The sequence below is a fragment of the Solanum lycopersicum genome, chromosome 12 (assembly GCF_036512215.1).
Source record: "Solanum lycopersicum chromosome 12, SLM_r2.1".
Taxonomy (NCBI): Eukaryota; Viridiplantae; Streptophyta; class Magnoliopsida; order Solanales; family Solanaceae; genus Solanum; species Solanum lycopersicum.
Genome location: NC_090811.1, coordinates 16,843,730 through 16,867,624, shown reverse-complemented (window position 1 = coordinate 16,867,624; position 23,895 = coordinate 16,843,730).

Below are 23,895 nucleotides of genomic sequence, written 5' to 3'. Positions count from 1 at the left end.
GGGTTTACAATACTACCCATACATATCATTCGCTATTAAGAGTTTACTACGAATAGTATAAAAACTATAACCTACCTCTACCGAAGACTAGTGATCAAGCAAGAATTTCCCAAAGCCTTGTGTTTTTCCTCTTCGTTCGTCTCTCTCTATCAATTCTCCTTCTCTCTCTTTCTGTTCTTTCTATTTTCTTTATTTCAACCCTCTTTCTTTTACCCTAATTAGCATATAATTAAGAATAAAAGGTGGCAATAATAACTCACTAATTAACTTAAGGTTACCTCTTTTAACCCCCAAGTAATTAGACTTATTAACATTAACCCTCTAACTTTATAATTAAAGTAGGAATAGTCCAAAACGTCCCTTGAAACGTATAAAGAAATTCGACCCAGTTTGGGATTACGCAGTCTGTGACGGCCCGTCGCGCCTGCGACGGTCCGTCCTGCTGCTCCGTCACAGACTTCAGAGACTCAATTTCTCTGAAGGGTCTGTGACGGTCCGTCACACCTGTGACGGTCTGTCCTGCCATTCCGTTACGATGCTTAGAGAGTCGATTTTCAGTACCCAATTTCAGATTTCTAAGTGTTTTGAAACGAGACCCTGCGACGATCCGTCGTGCCCATGACGGTGCGTCGTGGGGTCCGTCGCTTCTGCCAGTTTTTCCAGAATTGAAGTCTGCTGCTCAAAACGACTAAACAGGTCGTTACAATAGATACCAAGAAGGAAAACAAGGGCGAAAAGGAGTACCTGAATCTGTAAACAAGGGTGGGTATCTTTCTCGCATATCGACCTCCTTCTCCCAAGTTGCTTCTTCAACCGGCCGATTCTTTCATTGAACTTTGATGGATGCAATCTCCCTTGATCTTAACTTGCGAATCTCTCTATCTAGAATGGCAACAGGCTCCTCCTCATAAGACAAATTCTCATCAAGCAAAACTGAATCCCAACGGATAATGTAGTTACCATCCCCATGGTATCTTTTCAACATAGACACATGGAATACCGGATGCACTACGGACAGCCCTGGAGGAAAGGCTAACTCATAAGCCACCTCCCCTACTCGCTTAAGTACTTCAAATGGACCAATATACCTTGGGCTAAGTTTACCTCGCTTACCAAACCGCATCACCCCTTTCATTGGCGAAACCTTCAACAAGACTTGTTCACCCTCCATAAACTCCAAGTCTCTAACCTTCCGATCTGCATACTCTTTCTGTCTACTTTGAGCCGCTAACAACTTTTCTTGAATAGATTTCACTTTATCTAACGATTCTCTCAAAAGGTCAGTACCCCAAGGTCTAACCTTAAATGCATCAAACCACCCAATGGGAGACCTACATCTTCTCCCATATAGTGCCTCAAATGGGGCCATATCAATGCTTGAGTGATAGCTATTGTTGTAGGAGAACTCTGCTAAGGGTAAGAAGCTATCCCACTGACCACCATATTCTATCCGACATGCACGAAGCATATCCACAAACACTTGAATCGTTCGCTCAGACTGACCATCAGTCTGAGGATGGAACGCAGTACTAAGGTCCAACCTAGTACCCAATTCCGCATGCAGTGTTTTCCAAAACTTAGAAGTAAACTGCGTACCTCTATCTGATATAATGGAGAGTGGAACCCCATGCAATCGCACCACTTCTGAGATGTAAAGTTTGGCTAACTTCTCTGCATTCTAAGTCACCTTGACCGGTATGAAATGAGCAGACTTAGTTAACCTATCAACAATTACCCAAATAGAATCAAACTTTCCAAAAGTCTTTGGAAGACCAACCACGAAATCCATTGCAATTCTCTCCCACTTCCATTCAGGAATGGGCATTCTCTGAAGTGTTCCTCCAGGCCTTTGGTGTTCATACTTTACTTGTTAACAGTTTGGACATTTGGCAATAAAATTCACAATATCACGCTTCATTCTACTCCACCAAAAGTGTTGCTTTAGGTCACGGTACATCTTGATTGCACCCGGATGTATCGAATACCTTGAACTATGAGCCTCTATCAGAATAGTGTTGATCAAATCATCGACGCGGGGTACACATACCCTTCACTTAATCCTCAAAACACCTTCCTCATCGATTGTCACCTCTTTAGCCTCTCCTTGCAACACTTTATCTCGGATCCGGATCAATTTTTTATCATTAAACTGCTTTCCTTTAATCATGTCAAGGAAGGAAGATCTTGCCTCCATACAAGCTAAAAATCCTCCCTTCTCATTTACTTCTAATCTCATAAGGTCGTTAGCCAGAATTTGAACTTCTCTAGCCAATGGGCGTCTAGAAACTTGCAAGTGAGCTAGACTTCCCATGCTCCCTGCCTTTCTACTTAAGGCGTCTGCCACAACATTAGCCTTTCCCGGATGATACAAGATAGTGATATCGTAGTCCTTCAGTAGTTCCATCCATCTCCTCTGTCTCAAGTTCAAATATTTCTGAGTAAAGACATATTGTAGGCTACGATGATCCGTATAGACCTCACACTTAACCCCATATAAATAGTGTCTCCATTGCTTTAATGCAAACACTACCGCGGCCAATTCCAAATCATGAGTTGGATAGTTACGTTCATACACTTTTAATTGTCTTGAAGCATAAGCAATCACATTCTTCTCTTGCATTAGCACTGCACCCAAACCAGAATAGGATGCATCACAATAAACAATGAAGTTCTTAGCCTCTACGGGCAAGGTGAGAATGGGTGCGGTAGTCAACAAAGTCTTGAGCTTCTGAAAGCTTTCCTCACACTAATCCCACCATACAAATGGAACATTTTGCTTAGTCAAGTTCGTCAGTTGGGAAGCAATAGAAGAGAATCCCTAAACAAATCGGCGGTAGTAGCTAGCTAAACCAACAAAGCTCCTTATTTCTGACACGTTAGTAGGTCTTACCCAATTTTTCACTGTCTCAATCTTAGATTGATCCACCATCACTCCATCCTTAGAGACCACGTGTCCCAAGAAGGACACTGAATCTAGCCAAAACTCACACTTAGAGAATTTGCCATAAAGCTTCTTCTTCCTCAATAACTCTAACACCATTCTCAAATGCTCCTCATGTTCCTTCTTACTCTTGGAGTATATCAATATATCATCAATAAATACGATCACAAAGAGATCCAAATATGGCTTGAAAATCCCGTTCATCAAACTCATGAACGCAGCAGGGGCATTCGTAAGATTAAATGACATTACCACAAATTCATAATGCCCATACCTAGTTCGAAAAGCAGTCTTTGGCACATCCGTTGCCCGTATTTTCAATTGATGGTAACCGGATCTCAAGTAAATCTTAGAGAAGACACAAGCACCTTGTATATGATCGAACAAGTCATCAATGCGAGGAATGGGATACTTGTTCTTAATAGTTACTTTGTTCAACTGCCGGTAGTCTATGCACATCCGAAAACTCTCATCCTTCTTCTTCACAAACAAAACAGGAGCACCCCAAGGAGATGCACTTAGTCTAATGAAGCCTTTGCTCAACAACTCTTGAAGTTGTGCTTTTAACTCTCTTAACTCCGCGAGAGCCATTCTATAAGGGGGTATAGAAATGGGGCGAGTACCCGGTTCAAGATCAATACAGAAGTCAATATCCCTATTTGGTGGCATACCAGGAAGATCTGCAGGGAACACATCCAGAAACTCACGGACAACCGAAACCGACTCAATCGAAGGTACTTGGGTAGTGTCATCATTGAGATGTGCCAAGAAAGCTAAACACCCTTTACTAACCATCTTCTTAGCATGAAGAAAGGAGATGATACGCACTGGATTAGAAGTGTAGTCACCCTCCCACACTAACGGATCTGTCCCAGGCTTGGCTAACGTCACAGTTTTAGCATTACAATCCAAGATTAAAAAATTCGGGGAAAGCCAAGTCATACCCAGAATTACATCAAAATCAACCATTTCTAAGATAACCAAATCTACGTAAGTGTTGCTCCCCACAAAGTTCATCAAACAAGACCTATATACCTTTTCAACTACCATAGACTCACCCACTGGAGTAGAAACACGAATAGGCATATCAAGTAATTCACAATATAAATTTAGACTATTAGCAAATGAGGAAGATACATAAGAAAATGTGGATCTAGGATTAAACAATACAGAAGCCATGCAATCACAAACTGAAAGATTACCTGTGATGACAGCATTTGATGTTTCCGCTTCTGTCCACCCGGGGAAAGCATAACAATGGGCCCTTTCATTTGTTTGTCCATTGCCTCTACCATGTTGTGATGTAGTGGCTCCAGTTTGCCCATCACCCCGACTGTTTTGGTGACCACCATTACTTCGACCACCGCGTCCTCCAGAATGACGACCTCTTTCATAACCACCTCTACCTCTAACATTTGGAGGTCTGTAACTCTGTTTTGGACAATACCTCTTAATGTGTCCAATCTCCCCACATCCATAGCACTCTCTGGGTTCATGCATAGGTCTCTCAGAGAAGTGTTGACCGGTCTGAGGTGGACCCCCAACTACAGCCTGTAGTGAAGACTGAATTGGTCGGACTGAGTAACCTCCGGAACCTTGTCCTCTAGAGTAAGAACCATTAAACTCACCTCCCTTTCGAAACCTTTTTGATGTAGTTTCCATGCTAAAGTCATCTGGCTTCACTCCCTCTACCTCTATTACGAAATCTACCACTTCTTGGAAGGATTTTGCCGTAACCGCTACCTGTAAGGCTGAAATCCGCAACTCTGACCTCAACCCCTTCACAAAACGACGAATCCGCTCTTGTGGACTGAAACAAAGTTGAGTGGCATATCTGGATAGTGCACGAAACTTAGCCTCATATGCATTGACCGACATCCTACCTTGCTCTAGGCTCAAGAACTCATCCCTTTTCCTATCCCTCAAAGTCCGGGGGATATACTTCTCCATAAACAAGCTAGAGAATGAGTCCCAAGTCATAGGTGGTGCCTCCATTGGTTGACACTCAACAAGTGACCGCCACCAAATATTGGTGTTTCCTTGGAACTAATAAGTCACGAACTCAACACCAAACCGTTCTACTATACCCATCTTATGTAGTAGCTCATGACAGTCAACTAGAAAATCGTAAGCATCCTCAGATTCAGCACTCTTGAAGACTGGAGGTTTCAATTTTAAGAACTTACAGAAAAGTTCATGCTGATCATTTGTCATTATAGGCCTAGTAGTCAGACGTGGAAACGTGCCTATGTCCAATGAGGCATCCACACGAGGAGCCATAGTGGCTGCATGTTGTACCTCTGAAACCGGAGGTGTTGGTGCAAAAAACACTGGAGGGGCCTGACCCTGATAAGACAACCCACTAAGATAAGCGAGAACCTGATTGATCATCTCTGGGTAGGTTGGGGTGGCAATTCCTCATTTTGCACTTGTTCATTCTCCCCTTCCTCACCCTCTCTTACCACTTCCTCAGTCGGTGGAGGAGTCACCGCCCTAGTATCGACGGGCTAAGTGCTCGTCCTCTTCCTCTAGAGGACGTCCTCCCACGACCTCTACCACGGCCTCTTGCCGCTACTCTTTCTCGAGCTACAGCCCCAGTGGTTGGCTCGGATGCCTCTTTTCTTGCCGATGTTGATGTTAGCGCGGTTGTTGCTCTAGTTCTAACCATCTGCGAAATAGAGTGAAGATGGTCAGATACCAATTTGTATCACCTAGATATCAATTGGATCCAAGTAATAGCAAGAAAGAAAGAATGAAAGAATGGAATTTTCCTAAAGTCTTATAGCGTCTCAAAGAAAAGTAAAGGCGTCCCCCTATTATTCCTTAAGACTCTACTAGACTCGTTCTTGTGTGATGAGACCAAAGAACCTAATGCTCTGATACCAAGTTTGTCACGACCCAAAACGGGGCCGCGATTGGCAACCACACTTACCATCCTATGTGAGCAAACCAACCAATCTAAACCTTAACATTTCAATATAATATCAATAGAAAGTAATGCGGAAGACTTAAACTCATTAATAAAATCAATAACTATTATTATCCCCAAAAATCTGGAAGTCATCATCACAAGAACATTTACTTCAAATTACTAAATCTAATAGTTTTTAAGAAGCTAAAAATACATAAAAGCTAGTCCATGCCGGAACATCAAGGCATCAAGACATGAAGAAGAAGATCCAGTCCAAGCTAGAAGCATTAGCTCACCCTGAAGATCCGGTGTGACGAAGACTGGCTACAATTACTGTTGAGTTGAAGACGACGGCACGTTTGCTGCACTCCACAAATAACAAGAAGAAAACATAAAAGTAGGGGTCAGTACAAAACACGGGTACTGAGTAGATATCATCGGCCAACTCAAAATAGAAAACAGTATATTTTAAGCAATATCATAAAATCAACTAATATCCTTAGCATGCAGCATTTACAGTTACCATAACCCTTGGTTACAACACCAAGCACATCAATAAGGACTCACGCCTCCTCATCATACTCATTTGGGAATTAGGTTCATTAGATTTGAATATATTATCATCTTTCAAGATTCATTATCTTTATTCCCCTCGTGTCGGTACGTGACACTCCGCTCCTCATATACTATCCTGGTGTTTGAACGTGACACTCCGATCCTCATTCTATCCTGGTGTCGAAACGTGACACCCGATCTATATTCTATCCTGGTACCGGAACGTGGCACCTGATCCATATACTATCCTGGTGTTGGAACGTGACACTCCGATCCTCATATTCTATCCTGGTACCGGAACGTGGCACCCGATCCATATACTATCCTTGTGTCGGAACGTGACACTCCGATCCTCATATACTATCCTTGTACCGGAATGTGGCACCCGATCCATATACCATCCGGGTGTCGGAACGTGACACTCGGATCCTTATATACTATCCTGGTACTGGAACGTGGCACCCGATCCCCTAATCTCACTACTTTCGTTCATCAAGCCTTCTTTTATACCAAGGCATCATCATTAACAAAGTAGATTAGGGTTATCTTTCAAGATTTAGGATTCAATAGCTTCATCATGCTTATTTTATCACAATCATATATCACATTCATGCAAACATACGATTAAGCATATAGAAGGGTTTACAATACTACCCATACATATCATTCGCTATTAAGAGTTTACTACGACTAGCATAAAAACCATAACCTACCTCCATCGAAGACTAGTGATCAAGCAAAAATTTCCCAAAGCCTTGTGTTTTTCCTCTTCGTTCGTCTCTCTCTATCGATTCCCCTTCTCTCTCTTTCTGTTCTTTCTATTTTGTTTATTCCAACCCTCTTTCTTTTACCCTAATTAGCATATAATTAAGAATAAAAGGTGGCAATAATAACCCACTAATTAACTTAAGGTTACCTCTTTTAACCCCCAAGTAATTAGACTTATTAACATTAACCCTCTAACTTTAAAATTAAAGTAGGAATAGTCTAAAACGACCCTTAAAACGTATAAAGAAATCCGATCCAGACTAGGATTACGCAGTCTGTGATGGCCCATCGCGCCTGCGACGGTCCGTCCTGCTGCTCCGTCACAGACTTCAGAGACTCAATTTCTCTGAAGGGTCTGTGGCGGTCCGTCACACCTATGATGGTCCATCGTGCCATTCCGTTACGAAGTTCAGAGAGTCGATTTTCAGTACCCAATTTCATATTTTCTAAGTGTTTTGAAACGAAACCCTGCGACGGTCCGTCGTGCCATGACGGTCCGTCGTGGGGTCCGTCACTTCTGCCAGTTTTTCCAGAATTGAAGTCTGCTGCTCAAAACGACTAAACAGGTCGTTACAATTATTATAACAGTACTTAATTTATGAAGGCTCCATAATAGTCTATGATAAAATCATTAGTGTCTTCAGTCTCAGAACCCAGAAATAGTTGAGGCAAAAGCTTAAAGAACTCAGTCAACATTTAATATGCATTACCGGTCATAACGAAATCAAACAAAGAAAGAAAGAATGTATCTGCATCTACATTAGCACCTGTCTTGGGCATAGTACTGTCAATCGGAGGATTAGCTTAAGCTTGAGTAGGTGAAAGAACTCACGGACCAGACAATCCTTTTAATAACGTCATAATCTATTGATCTAACACGGAATTTATGGGGGAACAATCGTAGTCTCTACCGGAACATCTTCCTGTTGACTATTATCCTCAACATCTCAACACACAATGTCATATTTTATCTCATCATTATGGACTAGCTGGATATCGTTTATAGGGGCATTGCAATTCAGCACCTCATGCCAAGTAGGGGCTACTCTCCACGACCTGTACACCTAGATCATTTTCTACCCCTGCCTCGACGCGACCTCTTATTGTAGATTCCTCAACTAGCGTATTCACAGGAATCCAGGGAGGAACACCATTGAACCTTGTGTTAACCATCTACAGATAGAAGATTGAAGGAGGTTAGATACTAATTTTTATCACTTAGATACCAATTGGACCAACGTTATAGCATTAAAACAGACAAGGGAAAAATATAAAGATTTCCTAAAGTCGTATAGCCTCTCAAAGAAAATTTAATGCGTCCTCGTACTGTTCCACGAGACTCTATTAGACACATTTCAATACATCGAGATCAACGAACCTAAGCTTTGATACCAACTTTTTCATGACCTAGGCCGTCAAGAATACTACCCACCCTAACCCTCCGGTTGGAGAACCACTACTACAACTCAACCCAAACCAAGCAACTAAACAAAAACTAAGGCATTATGTTATGGAAGCAAGTTATTTAACTAAACAAATTCCAAATTAAATACCTAGAATTTGAAGTTCAATGTAACAAAACATATAAAAAAGATTCATAAATCTAACAAGAACGGATACATCCCCAAACTAATGAACTAATCATCTATCTAGTATCTAGAATAAATGTATATGTCTGTAATGGTCGACATAGACGAAACAGAATGCCATCACAACCCAGAAGAATTCGCTCAATCTGGAATTCAGGCAACAATCGCTGATCTTCTAAGAGAGATATTTGAATAGTCGCTTGAAGAAGATATATTCTTAACAAAAATAAGAGAAAGTGAAGAATCAGTACGCAATTACTATATACTAGTAGGATCACATGGTTATCCCACTAGTGTAGCCTTAATAAGTAAAGAAACATTAAAAATGCATGTAACATTATCAACATGAGAAATCAACAATACATTTCACATTTATAATCACATCATTGGTACTTTAATGGAACCCAAACCCAAAAAGTGAGCTTGCAAGAATGTGGCAATACACCATTTTTATGTAAAAATGTGAAAAATGATTGCAGTTATCTTGCCAAAACGTGGCAATATGATCCTATAGTTATGCTAAAATGTGGCAACCTGATCCCAGTTAGCTTGCCGAAATGTGGAAATCTAATCCCCGAACACACACCACAATCACAAATATATACGCAAAATCATACATTTACATCATGATTTCATGGGATCATCATTCTTCTATCTCATTTACAAAAATTCTGACAAATATTAAAACATTCATACATATACAAATATCACAATGAAAAGAGAACATGCATTCAACACACAAACATAGAACGACAATGATCACTTACCTTACAACATGCTTGAAACCAAAAGAAACTCGATACTTCCCTTTACGAATTTGTTCCTCGTATTCTTGATCTACAAACAATCATAATAAAACGGGAATCAATAAACAGTCGGTAATTACCAGAATAGCTAACAATATTATGAACCATAAATCAAACCCATGATCTCAACTAACAAAATAGGGTTGTGCCCACTGTAGAATCCATAGCAAACTCTTCCCCGTCATAATTAACACGTCCTATTACGTTCTATGGATTGTAAAATTGATTCGTGGAATGACAAGAATAATTTTAGCCTCAAGAATGGTGGAAAACGAGTAGGGATTTTCTGGGTTGTTACTTAACTGTAAAAGTTGGAAAGTGAATAATGAGGTAATTTAGAGTTATATTAACTACTTAGCCCGCATCCTTCTCACCACGGTGGATCCGATCCCGCCACAGCGGCATCACTAAAGAGGCAAAGTCCCCCCGCTTGGACAGGATTTTCAGACTAGTGAGCTGCCTCAATAACTTCCAGAATAACATTTCCTAACACAACTCTAACTCACGACGCCCAAAAAACACCCTTTATGTTAAGTTCGATTCGTGGAGATTTATTCACTTAAATTCAATTCCTCTGATTTCCTATAAATCTGCACTACGTTGGAAAATTTTGAACACTACAAAAGTTTTTCCAGCTCAAAATTTTGCCCGTTGGCTTTTCTATAACTGCTGAACCTAGTCGTTACAATCACATGTTTTTAGATATTACATTACATGAAAAATAATTGCTAATATTTTAGAATTATTTAATAGTATAATGTAATATAAATAATATTAAAATGATTTTATATTACACATTTAATGTTTTATTTCTTGTTAAAAAATAAAATAATAAGTTATTAATTTGAATAGAAATATTATCTTTTAAGTTATATCTTTTAGATTTTATTACTTTAGAAAATAAATAAAAATAATTAAGAGACAATAACTAATACCATAAAATAATATCAAAATAATCAAAAAGTGAATTAGAGAGGTGGATAGAACTTCTCAAATAGAACTATCATTCACCTCTCTATAAATGGAGTATACATAGTAATATGAAGAGGGATTAGGGAGGGTATTTTCTATTTTATCATCCAAGTATAGAAAATAGAAAGTAAATATATATGGGTTGCAAATGGTCTAATACATACTACTATCCCTCCCGTTAAATACTGCAAACCGTTGAGGCTAAGGGTGTTTTTAGTGTGAAATAAAGTATATTTTACTTTTAATATTTTATCATAAAATAAAGGATTTTAAAATTTAGAAAGATTAGTTTTTCTAGTAAAAATGTAAAAAAAAAGAAAGTTTCAACCAAGCCTCGTTCCACATTAATTCTTATTCTCCCAATAGTTCAAGACACCTCATTCATATTGCGGATTTGAGTCCCAAGGTAACAAGTTGGTGGAAACCTCTATGGGTTAAAATAACCCAATCTTCAGCTTCCACCTCATCAACCCTCAATCCATTTAAGACATTTGCAATCATTTTGCTGCAACAACTTGTTAGGTTAAGAGTGTTCAAAATGTATTTTTTAATCAATTTGTGTATGCGGTATTTTTTCCGACGAAAGATGTCCAATCGGACACCCTAGTTTGCATGTGCCTCGACCCCTTTTTAATCCTCTCCGAATTTACCCTTTCATGATTCCAAATTCTAAAAAAATCAATAAAATTATTAAAACACATCAGCTGAATCCATGTGGATTTTGGTATGAAAAAAATAATGAAATTATTTTTCTCCTCTACGGTTTACTTAATCAATTTGAAAATATCTTTTTAATATATTTATTTTCTCAAATTTAAGTAATTTAGCTTCCCTTCTTAAAGTAAGAAAAATGTTTTACAAGTTTCTTTTTCAAACATGTGATGATGAGACAAGTCTCGACTCCTAAACTAGAGACATGTGTCCCATCTCCAGACAACAATATAGATTCAACATAACTTTCATCTCAATGACCCAGTTTAACATGACTCTAGACCATTGCACTATCATGCTTTTATTGAATTCTTTGTTGAGTATTAATCCTCCCTGATGTGGTGCGAGAACACACGACGGTCCAACAAATGAAATAAGGAGAAGATTGAGATGGTTACGTATTCCAGTGATTCAGGTCCCAGATGACATTCAATTTGAGACTTAGGCCTAAGTCGAAATCAGGGTTGTGATTCAGGGTAAAAGTCTGGCGTAGTTTTTGAAGTCAGATCATGAGTTGAATTTGGGTGTTAGGTAAAGGTTGAATCCGTAATCCCAAGTTAAGGAAAAATTCCATGCCAGGGTCATTATGCCTTGTTTGTGTTTCAAATTTGGATTTCGGATTAAAGTAAGGAATCGCGAATCAAATCATGATCAGATCGGATCATCGTATTTTCCCAAATTATGCCTGAATATATCTATGGTAAATTTCTTTTTTTACTAATAAAACACCAGAAAATTTAATTTCAAATTTTTTGTTTCCTTCAATGGATAGATTTCTAACTAATTCATCCTACAACTAACTTTTAAAAAAAATTCTTCTTCACTTTAACTTGAAGATATAGGAGTTTTTTTAAAAATTTTACTTATGTAACACTAAATGAGAATTGAAATAAAGTTTGTGACTGGTGATGATAATTTAACATTAGCAACAATGATTGTCTAGTGATAGGGATGGAGGTCCAGATTGTCTTAACTCGTGAAATTTTCACCACCAATTTAAATAACATATTAACCCGCATTAATTAGCCCCACTATTACCTTGTTTTTTATTTTTTTAAGTAATACATTTTATTAAAAATCGACGTTTTAACCTTATGATAACCCGCAACTGCTACAACCTCTGTCATAACCTCTTCCCTTCGAGGGAGCACTATGTGATGAGCAATTTGTGTCCACAGGGTAAACCCCCCACTGTGCTATAGCATTTTTTTGCAACAGGGTCAACTCAAAAGGCATTGGAGGGGATAGATCTTTCGTCGGAACTTAATATATTGGCATAATACATAAATGTATCTCTAAATTGGACTAGCTCCATGTATGATACTAATTATAATTCAAGACACCACATAGGACATATGTCTATTTTTTCTATTTTATACAAGTTAAATTTCTACTTGAACACTGTCAAAATAGGAGGGCATAAATATCAATTGAAATCAAATTAAATGACATATTTATGTAATATACCTCTAGTTATTCCAAAATGTTGAACCCGCATAATACATAAGTATGTCCATTAGCTTAACTTCATGTCTGTATACCCTCCAACTTTTGATATACGTAACTAGACACTAAACTTTTATAAACTGGCCAAGTAGATGAACATGTCCTATGTGACATTATAGACGTAGGATACAAAATTGGCAGATGCCATGACATGTAGACGATGTCACTATTTATTGAATTCTATACAAGTTTAAGTTTCAAATTCTGCATACCCAGAGTTGGAACGCATACATGGCATTTAAGACGAAGTTGAAAGGGCATTTTTATATATTTTTCCTTTCAGAAAACGTGCACCAAATTCCATAATTTTCCATCCTCCAAAGATGAAATACTAATTCTTGTACCAAAGGTGAAGAATAAAAATGTTATCATGGTTGGCTTGAATAGTTACCCATTATGTTCAAATATGTTATTTTTATGTCAGTAAAGGTACAAGCATTGGCTTTTCATTACTCTTGTTGTAATCATAGTACTAACTGAAATGCTGATTCTAGTCTCGACATATTACATTTTCTGTTCTTGAAAATTCTAAGTAATCCCTCTACCCATAAGGTATAATATTAACACTGAGTGTAGTTGTGAACTTTCTAGAATATTTATTGAGCCTAAATGATTGAAAATAATTTCAAAAAATAGTGTCAGTGATAAAGAGGATGTTAACTGAGAAGTCTAATAGTGTTAAGAGGCTATAAATCGAGAAGCATTGATATTGTTGATATAATTAGAGGGACAGGTGAAGGACCTAGAAATTTTACCAAGTGGATTCAACATGTAATAAGAAACAAAAGTATTATTGATTGAAGCAAATAAAATAACAACAAAAAATTAATTTATTGCATCTTTTTTAATTCTCAAAAAGGAAAATAATTAGCTATTGCGAGTGGAAACCGATCCCACAATGTATCATTTCTCATACAACCTTGTCATTGGGATACACATTACTATTTGTTTATGTGGCATCAACTAAATTATATATATGCATATTATATTAAAAATGAGATTAAATGTATATACATATAGAATGTATCCATTCAACAATGTAGGTTTATATGAACTCACCTCAAACCAAGTATATCCTACCTTGAGAGGGACCGATCTGAGTTCCTTCACGAGCAAAATGGTTGATGTATTGAGTATAATGTTGTAGATAATTGAGGTGAAAAACTTATGAGAAGGTACAAGGTATTGTCAATTAAATTTGTAATTGTTTTAGTCGAGCTAGGGAGAAAGCAACATGAACGATAATGAAATTTCCACAATTACCTAGTAGATTTTTTGATATTTAAAAAAGGACGTTGCTTTGATATTGATGATGAATTTGTTGAAACAACTTCAAGGTTAAGAATTAGGTTTTACAGGAAATTGGTAATCTTAGTGTTGGACAAGAATTTTTGGATATGTTATCTGTTGCTTTGTGTGGTAATACTATTGTTCATGTTGCCTTTGAGCAGCTTGGTGCTTACTTGGGTGTCATCAAGTAGAATTAACATCATGCCACACTCATTGGAATTACATAGATTCCTTAGAGGTACACATGAGTAAATAAAAAATTAAATTATCCCTATAGAATTTGTATCACATGTTTTACTATAAGCTTTTATATCTAACATGAATTCTCAATTTTATTTGTTCGTTCATCTTGTTTTTTTTTAAATTTATTAATTTGAGACAACACTAAAAAAGTTTTGCCTTTTCATATTTGGTAATGAAAAGAGATAATATATTAATAATAATTAAGAGAGGCAATGTATATGTTCATTCACCTTGGTGGTATGCCCATTTCCATTAAACTGGGTCACATCCCGACCCTGGAAACTGTTAATCTAGTGTACTCTTTTCCAAGAATGTACGCTTCCACTTGTTTTTGGCATACACTGGAGTAACTAGAAAAATATTGTGTTCATCAAACACACCACCATGGTCCCCTTCTTGGCCAAGTTGTCTACTACTCCACTTTTATCTTGAAACACGTGGGTCATCTTGGTCACTTTAAGTTTTTGCATCAAGTACCTTTACTAATGAACAAAGTTTTAACATAGTGTATTAGTGTTATTTTATTTAAACATTTGAATAGTCTCAACTTAATAAAAGTTTATTTAAAGATGAATGAGTTTCTGGTCTACAACTTTTTGGAGCCCTCTTCGCATTGTTAACTGGTCGAATCAAATAGTGTTTGTGTGAGGACTATGCTCTATAACAGAAATGATCCATTAGACCATGTTATTTTTAACTACTCCTCGTATACCCTCTAGGTCGGGGTTTTGTTTCAAAGAGGCATACTCATTCATTTGTAGGTTCCCAAGTCGGCGTGTTCCCATTTGACGTTGGTGGTTACCTTTCATGTCTTTGTAGTGCTTTGTTTGCCAATGAGAAAACTATACTCATTTTCCTGATAGATAGCTTAGTTTTCTCTAGTGGTACTTCTTTGTCCATTCGAAGTTTGGGTATTCCTGGTGAGCCATATTTTCCAGAGTCAGAAAGGAATAAGTGTATCTTTGTCCGTTCATTAGTTAAAATATTTCCTTCTCAGTTTATTCCAATCATCAATCCAATTTCTCTCATTTATCCTACTTGGTTGCCACTCTTTGCTTGAATAGCATTCAAGAAGATTTGTTAGTTTTGGCATTATAAGAAGATGTGACTAGTGACCTCTCTTGAGGGAGTAATTTGCAAAAATTCTTTGATGGTGAATAATCTAGAGGAATATTTTTAATTCATTAAGTTAATTTGAAGCATAGAGATTTGTTTAAGCAATTCATTGGGAACCTCTGGGTTCTTGGGTGTTTATCCTTAATACATTCGTATGTTTTGTTTGTTGAGAACATCCATTTCTTTTCAATCCCGAAACAAATTTATCTTTTCTAGATCCTTATTGAGGGAAGAGGCGACTATTAACCAAGCTATTGGTACTCTCAAGCTATTCAAAGGAAAGTTCGTTGACGTTCCATGTCCATTGGTGATAGATTTGAAAGATCTTAATGTTTCCTTCCTCAAAGGCCATTGAGCCTTGTATAATGCATTGCAGAGTCTCATGATGTGGGAGCCAATAGTCAGTGAAGAAGTTCACTCTGTTTTCTTTATGAACTATCTACTTGGTTGCCTTTGTTATGTCTATCCAACCATTTTGAATGTTTTCCATGTTCTTGAGAGAACTTTTGAGTTGGATCTTCTATTAGGCTTCTGGTGATCCTCCAAGATAGGCTTTAGAGAATAGGTGTGTTCCCTATCTCACTTTTCTAGATTTCTTATCCTCTCATGTTTTTCTACTTGTTATGGTGTCCCATTTAAGGAGTGTATCCCAATTAAGAAGATGCAATTTCTTCTTCTCATCTGCTGTCACCCAGAAGAAAGTCTCTCTAGATTTTTTCCATTTTATAGTAATCATGCTTGGAACCTTTATATATTGCATTACATGTTAGGGAATGCTCCTATGGAAGGCCTTAGCGAGCACTACACTACCAGTCATATTGAGGATGTTTTTCTCTTTCATCCAATAGTTTTTTTTCTCGTGTTTTCAATTGTGTATTGGAAGTCAACATTCTTGGGTTTCTGGTGGAAGATTGGAAAGCCTAGGTAACTCCCAAAGCTTTTTGGGGCTCATATCCACAGGAGGGTAGAACAAATAGTTTTAGTATAGGTGGTGGAGTTCTTAGAGTGGATGACTTTGGATTTGAAAGTTTCACTTTAAGGCATAGTTGGTGAAGAACACAATTAGGGTCTTGGAGGTGGTGTTACAATTCTTTTTGTCAGCTATAAGAAACGGACAAAGGTCATCAACAAAGAAAAGATGGGAAATTTTTAGCGGTCATCATCAAAGAAAAGATGGGAATTTTTAACCCTCGTGTAGTAATTTTACGGGGGTCCATTCTTTTTTTTCACTAAAGCTTTTTCAATATTTCCGGAGAGCCTTTTCATACAAATGATAAAGACATAGGGAGACATTGGGGTCTCCTTGTCTAATTCCCCTTAAGGGTCTAAAAAAACTAGTTCTCTTTCTGCTGAATAGCATTTCAATAGAGATAGTACTAATCCAAGTAAGGATGATCTTGGAAAGATTATGAGGAATGTTGAAGTACTAGAGGGTTTCTTTTAAGTATGACCATACCAATCTGTCAAAGGCTTTTTCCAAGTCAATCTTGAGGATTATGTTGGACTTTAGGACTTTTATCTTCCTAAAGCTCTTTTGTTCAAAGAAAACTATCTATATTATGTCCAATAAAGGAAGGAATTACTGGATTTATTCTATTTACAAAGATCTTTGTTACAAGGTTGTATTTGGTTTTGCACAAGCCAATAGGTGTACAAAGAGGGTGATGTTGTATTGGGTAAGCATGTGGTACTTGTCAAACACCATTTTACATGAGGGTATGGTCTTGCCCCAAACAATGTTCTAGTAGTTTTTGTAGATGATATGGTGCAGTCCACAAGGCCTAGGGGCTTTGAAGGGGTGGAATGACTTTAGGGCATTGGTGATTTCATTTTCTCCAACAGTTGAGTCCATGGAATTAGATATTCTTCTGAGGTTTTGTGTCCTCGAATTAAGGTTTTTTCTGTTCTATTGTTGGTGGTTAATGGTGATGAGGGTTTTGCAGATGTTTGTTATGTGGTTCATGATTTGATCTTGGTCCTCCTTAGGTTCCCAGTATCATCCTTAATTGAGGTGATGCGATCTCTTCTTCTTCTTCTATTGATTGTGGACAAGTGGAAGAATTTGTGTTTGCATCACCCTTACTAAGCAAATTTATCTTAGACTTGGTTTTCCAAAATTCTTCCTCAGTACCTAGGTTTTCATAGTCTTGAAGTAGGCTACACAGTAGCTCCTGAAGTAAGGGGCTATTGTGGTAGCTTGGGGACCTCTAATCGTAATAAGTCTTTCTAGAGTCTTCCAAATGTGTCTGCAGATGCTTCTGAAGGTAGACGTATTCCAAGTTGTGTCCTCCTTTGGAAATTATTTATTGTTACATTAATGGTATCTTTATCAAACCAATGCTGGACCAGGGGTTGGAAGGAGAGGTGTGTACACCTCATGGGATCCATTCTGAATGGTTTCATACCATTATTTTTATTGTTTTTATCAAGAGTAATGATCATTGGACACTTTTCAGATTTGTTTCACGAAAGGTGGGTTATTACAAAGTTAGTGAAAAGTTTTATCAAGGATTTGTTTCCAACACACTTATCCCGCCCTTCAAAGATAAGGATACTTCTATTCAAATATTTTTTGTTAGTACAAGTACATTTACAACCTTCATAGCCTAAATCCCTAACTTTTCATTCATTCAAGCAATTCTAGAATAGAATAATCCATTTGCAATTAATATTATTCCTTCCTATCTATTTGTTGGTAAGGGGGACTTCATTGAAGTCTCCACCTATGAGACATTCTTCAGAAATGGTCTTTGAGAGGCTACCTAGTGGTTTCTAAAGGTGAGTTCTAATGTGTAATTAAGGATTAGAATAGACAACAGAAAGAAAAAACTAAGAGGGGAGTTTGGGAGTACCTTTTCAAAAACATGGATTCCTTGGGGTTATGATAGGTTTTCCAGCTTCAGTATGTCTTCATTCCACATTATAATTATACACCTGGAGTGACCATTTACTGAACAAATGATTTGCGATTAAAACTAGAACTCATCAGTAAGTCTTTGATGCTCAATCATTTTTGTTTCCACTAAAATGAACATATTGGGCTTGTGAATGGTCAGTATTGCTCCGCACTGGCACTTAATGCTCGCACTATTCTCTCCTATTGAGTTTTATATGATGAAGATCGTCAACAAATTATATTTTTTTCTTGCATCTGCAATCGCTTCCCCTTCTCTTTCTCAACTCAATATCTCTCCTTGGGATTTTAATGGGGTTTAGTACCACCGTTGCTTCTCGTCCCTCCGGTTCAAGGTGCGTCTCGTCTTCTTCTTTGGGAAATAGACTATTATTACAATGTTTAAGGGTTTATCAATCTCCTTGAATAATAGTATCTCCAATATGCACATCTCCATAACTTGTTCTCTATGTTTTGTATAAATTTCACTCAATACCTGATGGATTTTTCTTATCATCTCGAGGATTTAAGTTTCCTTTCCTTCAAGGTTTTTTTTCTCTCCTTTATTTGAGGTGTTTGTGAGTACAATGTGTTCAAGACCTCCTGAGGTATTCTAGGTACCAAGGAATGTCTATGATCTCTATTTAGGTAAAGAGAGTAGCGAAGAAGGGGAGGCTCAGGAATGTGTTGTTCATCAGTAGACATAGTTTCTCCATTATGGTTGTTTTGGTATTTCCCCACATCTTGGTTTATCTCACTATCAGCATCCCTATTTTTTGGCTTAGTTCTATTATTTCTTGATCGATCCCCTCTTTGATGATTTGGGAAAGGTATGCAGGATCTTGGAGGATTAATGTCTTTTGGTTTCCTGATATCATAGTTTGGAAGGTAAGTTGTTTGTCTTGCAACTCTAGATTAATCTAAGAGGTTAGAGTGTGGTCCGTGCCATTGGCTCTCTTGTGAAAATTAGTGGGTTGTCTTGCATATTTGGTGATGGTATTTGGTGGGATGCCATTTTCTATGTGGTTATTGTTTAAATGTTTTTGCTTAGTGGTATTGGGAGGTATATTAACATCCATCGTGTTGGTGTTAATGTGATTGATGTTCAATGTGACTTCCATAGTCTTTTAACTAGAAAAAGGGTGATGACTACCCTAAGCTTTCCCTATGGCGGCGATTTGGATCGTCGGAGCATTGCGGGTAGGAAGAGGATAGTTAGTAATTATTCCATGGGGCCCTATGTTTCCCATGGGGTTTAAGGTTGCATTTTACCGGCCATGTTGGGATTTCTTTTTTTTTATTTTTTCTCTCTTCATGAATGCCTATGTAAAGCTTTTGGTTTGTAGTGCTCATGCTTTATATAGGAGTAACATTGCCCTTAGAGTTAAGAGTTCTGTGGCCCCTCTCATAATTAGAGTATTTTTCGTTATTTTTTTACTTTTTTCATTGTTATTTCCACTGTCCCCGGGTGATTGGATAGGGGCTTTGGTGTTTAATAACTTAACTAAGTAAGGGTCATAATACCTTTCTAGCCATGATGGTTGTCCTATTAAGTCCTTGGTGCTCCTGTGCCTTCTTTTAATGTTTTCAGTGTTCCTCCTCTTAGGAAATGACACCATTTGCCATGTGTCAAACCTATTTGTTTATTTTTATAGTGGTGGCGGGTAGTGATGATTTTTTAAAAGGTTGTCTTTTATAGTACATTTCCCTACGGTATGGACTATTCTACCGCAACCAATATACATTATTCCCTTACATTCATAAATAACTCTTCTACTTATGGTTCCCAATCACCACTTGTTTTGACTAGAATTCAATTGGGAGTTGGATGTAGATTTTTTAATACCGCCCTCTGAGTATGGCAGAGGTGCAACTATCAATCTTGAGCAAAGTCCCCAGTTGTTGCCTCACCTTTTCTTCTATGTTTTTATCATAGAAATCTACTTGTAAGTGGTGTAATCTAGCCAATGTTTGCATGTGTTAGATTGGACTGTATGGAGACGAAGTTTGGTTCCCATATTTTGACAACTAGAAAGTTCTCCGCGATGAACCAAGGTCCTTCATGAATAATTTTCTTCATATTTGCACCTTATTTATTCTTACAATGTTGTAGTCCCATACTAGATATATTAGAGTTAGTGGATCTGTGAACTTCCAAATGTCTGTAAATTTTCTATTCAGTAGGAATGAGTTAGCTGTTTCCCAATGACTTTGAAAATGAAGGATAAGAAGCATGATTGGTACAATCTGCTCTTATCATCTTCAGTTAGTATCATTGCTTAACTTTTACTTTTGATATTTCCTTCCATGTTTATTTGTTCTTTGGAGTTTAAATAGATCTACTATAGTCCCTTGTCAGACAACACTTCTTTGAAGGTTTGGAACCTTTGATTATCTTCTGCTATGGGAGTAGAGAAATCCTGTGGTTTCGATGGGTCGGGATGGTCTAGGGTGATTGTTTAGTGTATCGTACAGTAGTTTTGGTCATCTAGAGAGAGTGTTTGTTAATCTACATAATCAGTATTATGTTTTTGAATTATTTATCCGTAAATAAACTCGAAACACAAATTCTAATAAAATTGATCGATTTTTCAAGTGCTACAAAAAAAGCCCATATTATAAATAATACGTCAAAATTATAACACACTATTTAAACAGTTTATTAATCCTAATGTCTAGCAAACAACCCCCTGAGCCGCATCGATCCTCCTTATAATCCATCGTTTACCTTATAACTCCCCCCTCTCCAAAAAATAAATATTCATTGGTCAATCACCTTTTCCTTCTTTCTCACGATGAAAACATTTCATAGCGCAACCATGTGAGCATTATTGTTGACATTTTTTAGTGATCTATTTGTCGAAGCCATCGTGACACCAACCAATAATATTCAACGCAATAGCAACCAACACATCTCCATAGCTCTAATAAAGGTATTCATTAACACCCCAATAAAATTCAAAAATGGGCAATTACCACTTGACAATAGTCTAGATAAATTTCTTTTATTTCAGCAAATTCAAAAAAAGAGATGAAAACATTCTCAATTTTTTATTTTTGTTCTGTTGCAATTTCAAAGAAAAAAATCAATAGGATCTTTAAGTTGTTTATTTCAATTTATTTATTTAAATCTAATAAAACTCTTAAAAAGGTGTCTAATTTTATTGTAAAGTCCATACACTTATCAAGTTTTTTTAGTGCACACCTATATTTTATGTGGTCTAATTAGCTCCTTTAGCGTGCTCTACCTCCCTAGATGCTGATGTTGCAAAGAGCATGAATGCATCTCTTTTAGGTTCTTACACGAGAGTGAAGAAACATAAAATAAAATAGATTCCAAGTGGCTATTTTAAACTATTAATCGCAACATAATCAATATGATGGTTTTTATGTTTCAATTGTATTTTTCTATATGTTTTCTTAATATACATTGCATATTTTATTCCGAATGTGTTTTTATTCTTTTTTTGGATGTACTAATTATTTATTCAATAATGATATACTTTCTCTGGACAGAAAATTAAAGAGTTCAAGAATGAAGTCTTGGTAATATCTAAATTGCCACATACGAATCTTTTCCTACTGCCTTCAAGGGAAAGATTTAATTACTGTGATGATAAAATATTCCTTAGAAGTAGTATTTGAAAATAAAATGTGAGTTTTCTTGTTGATATTCCTTTCAAGTTTCAGTTAAACTCTAACATATATGTACAAAGAGCATGTAAGTGAAATCAAGATATATATTGCATTGCAACTGTCACCTTGCCCAGCAACTTAACCACTTGATTCATGAATGGTTCAATAAGCAACTACCTAGTACAATTTAATTGATATCTACTTTAAGATATCATCTCTTATACTTATATTTCTCTTTGGGTAGGTTAAAGAGAAAATATTCTCTTTGGGTGGGTTAAAGAGAAAATAAAATTAGAAAATACATCTATCTAGTGCTTATGTTATTGGCTACTTTTAGGGCATTGATACGCTCAAATAACACCTCTACAAAGAAGTATAAGCAGTCGTAATCAAGTACAGAACCCAACTAGTAGGGTGGGGTCAATCCCACGAGGAAATTGGTTTAGACTTGGCGTTAATTCAAAGTTATGTCCATTTAATCAATGTCTTTCTGAAAGTAAGTAAATACAGGAGGGTTTTTTGTGAAACAAGTTCCTTAAAAAGAGTGAGTTAACAAGTATACTAAAGTAGATTTAAGGTTATTATCAAGTTGTTAGAATAACTAGGGTATATGTGTTCCCACTAGCTTCATAACACCATATTCCTAGCAATAGCAATTCTTTCCTAATGTTTTACATGCAAAGTGACAAGTTAGATATCTCTAAATACTTGGTCCGGCATCTAGAGAATTTCACCTCATACCTTGGTCAGGCTACATGTGTACAATTATTAATCCTTATCATTACCTCATATTAGACATCATAGTCGATGTATGTCTTAGTTATTGCTTCGCACCAATCGGCAACAGCCTATTAGATAGTATCACACTAAATCTATGTTAATAATTATTTTCTTATTCCTACATCCTTGGTCCGGCAAGTATCAACAAGAAAAGTTCTAAGGTGTGCACTTGTTAAAAGGACTTCTCAGAGAAGAATTATCAATGCATACTCAAACACTATTCGAGAATTTCTTAATTACTAGAATTACATTGTTAATCAACCATTGTTCCAACAACTCTTGTTGTGGATTTATTTTCCCATGCCAGAAAGATCAAAATTCATAATATTAAATAATGAAATCGTAAAGTTACCTAACAATAAGAAGAAACAAAGAAATTCAACTTGAAATTTCAAAAATATCTTCAAACAAAATACGGAATTTGATTATTGTCCAAAGCTTGCAAAAATAAAATCTCCAAAATTAGATAACCCCAAAAACGAGGTTTTAATTCCCTATATATAGAAAAAAATAGTGCTAAATAAAAAGGATTTGATCTAAGGAATGTTTTATCCAGGTAAATGACTTCAATCGACGACTCCTTTGATCGACGGTCCATCAATCCATTGATGGTCTGTCGACTGCCTGTGTTAGTCCTGACTTAGAAATATTTTTATCCATCGCATAGCACCTTCTATAAATCATACGATGGACCATCAATACGTTTCATCGATCCATGTATATGTCGTCAATGCTCCCTGTTGCTACATATATAGAATCATAAAAAGTCAAGTACTCGAACCTTCTCTGAACCAATCGACGGTTCACCAGTATGGTCCATCGATCAATCGGCAGACATTCGTTTACACTCATGGTTCCACACTTGGTCAAATTTTCCTTATCTTCTCCCAGAGCCTAAACAGCACATGGAATGTCACCAACTACGGTGAGTCGATTAAACAACGGGTCGTCGCTAGCCTTTATAAGTCATCTTTTGCAATTTCTAGCTAACTTCTGCGCTTTCAACCTGGACATCTTTCCTCTAAATCATAACACAAAACATAATAAAAATCATTACAAATAGGCTCTAGAAATACACAACTCTTAAGTAAAATGCAATGAAAATACCGTGTAACCATGACATTAGGCATTATCTTATAATCTAATTTAGGGAACACATGTTTTCTAAATGATCTAAT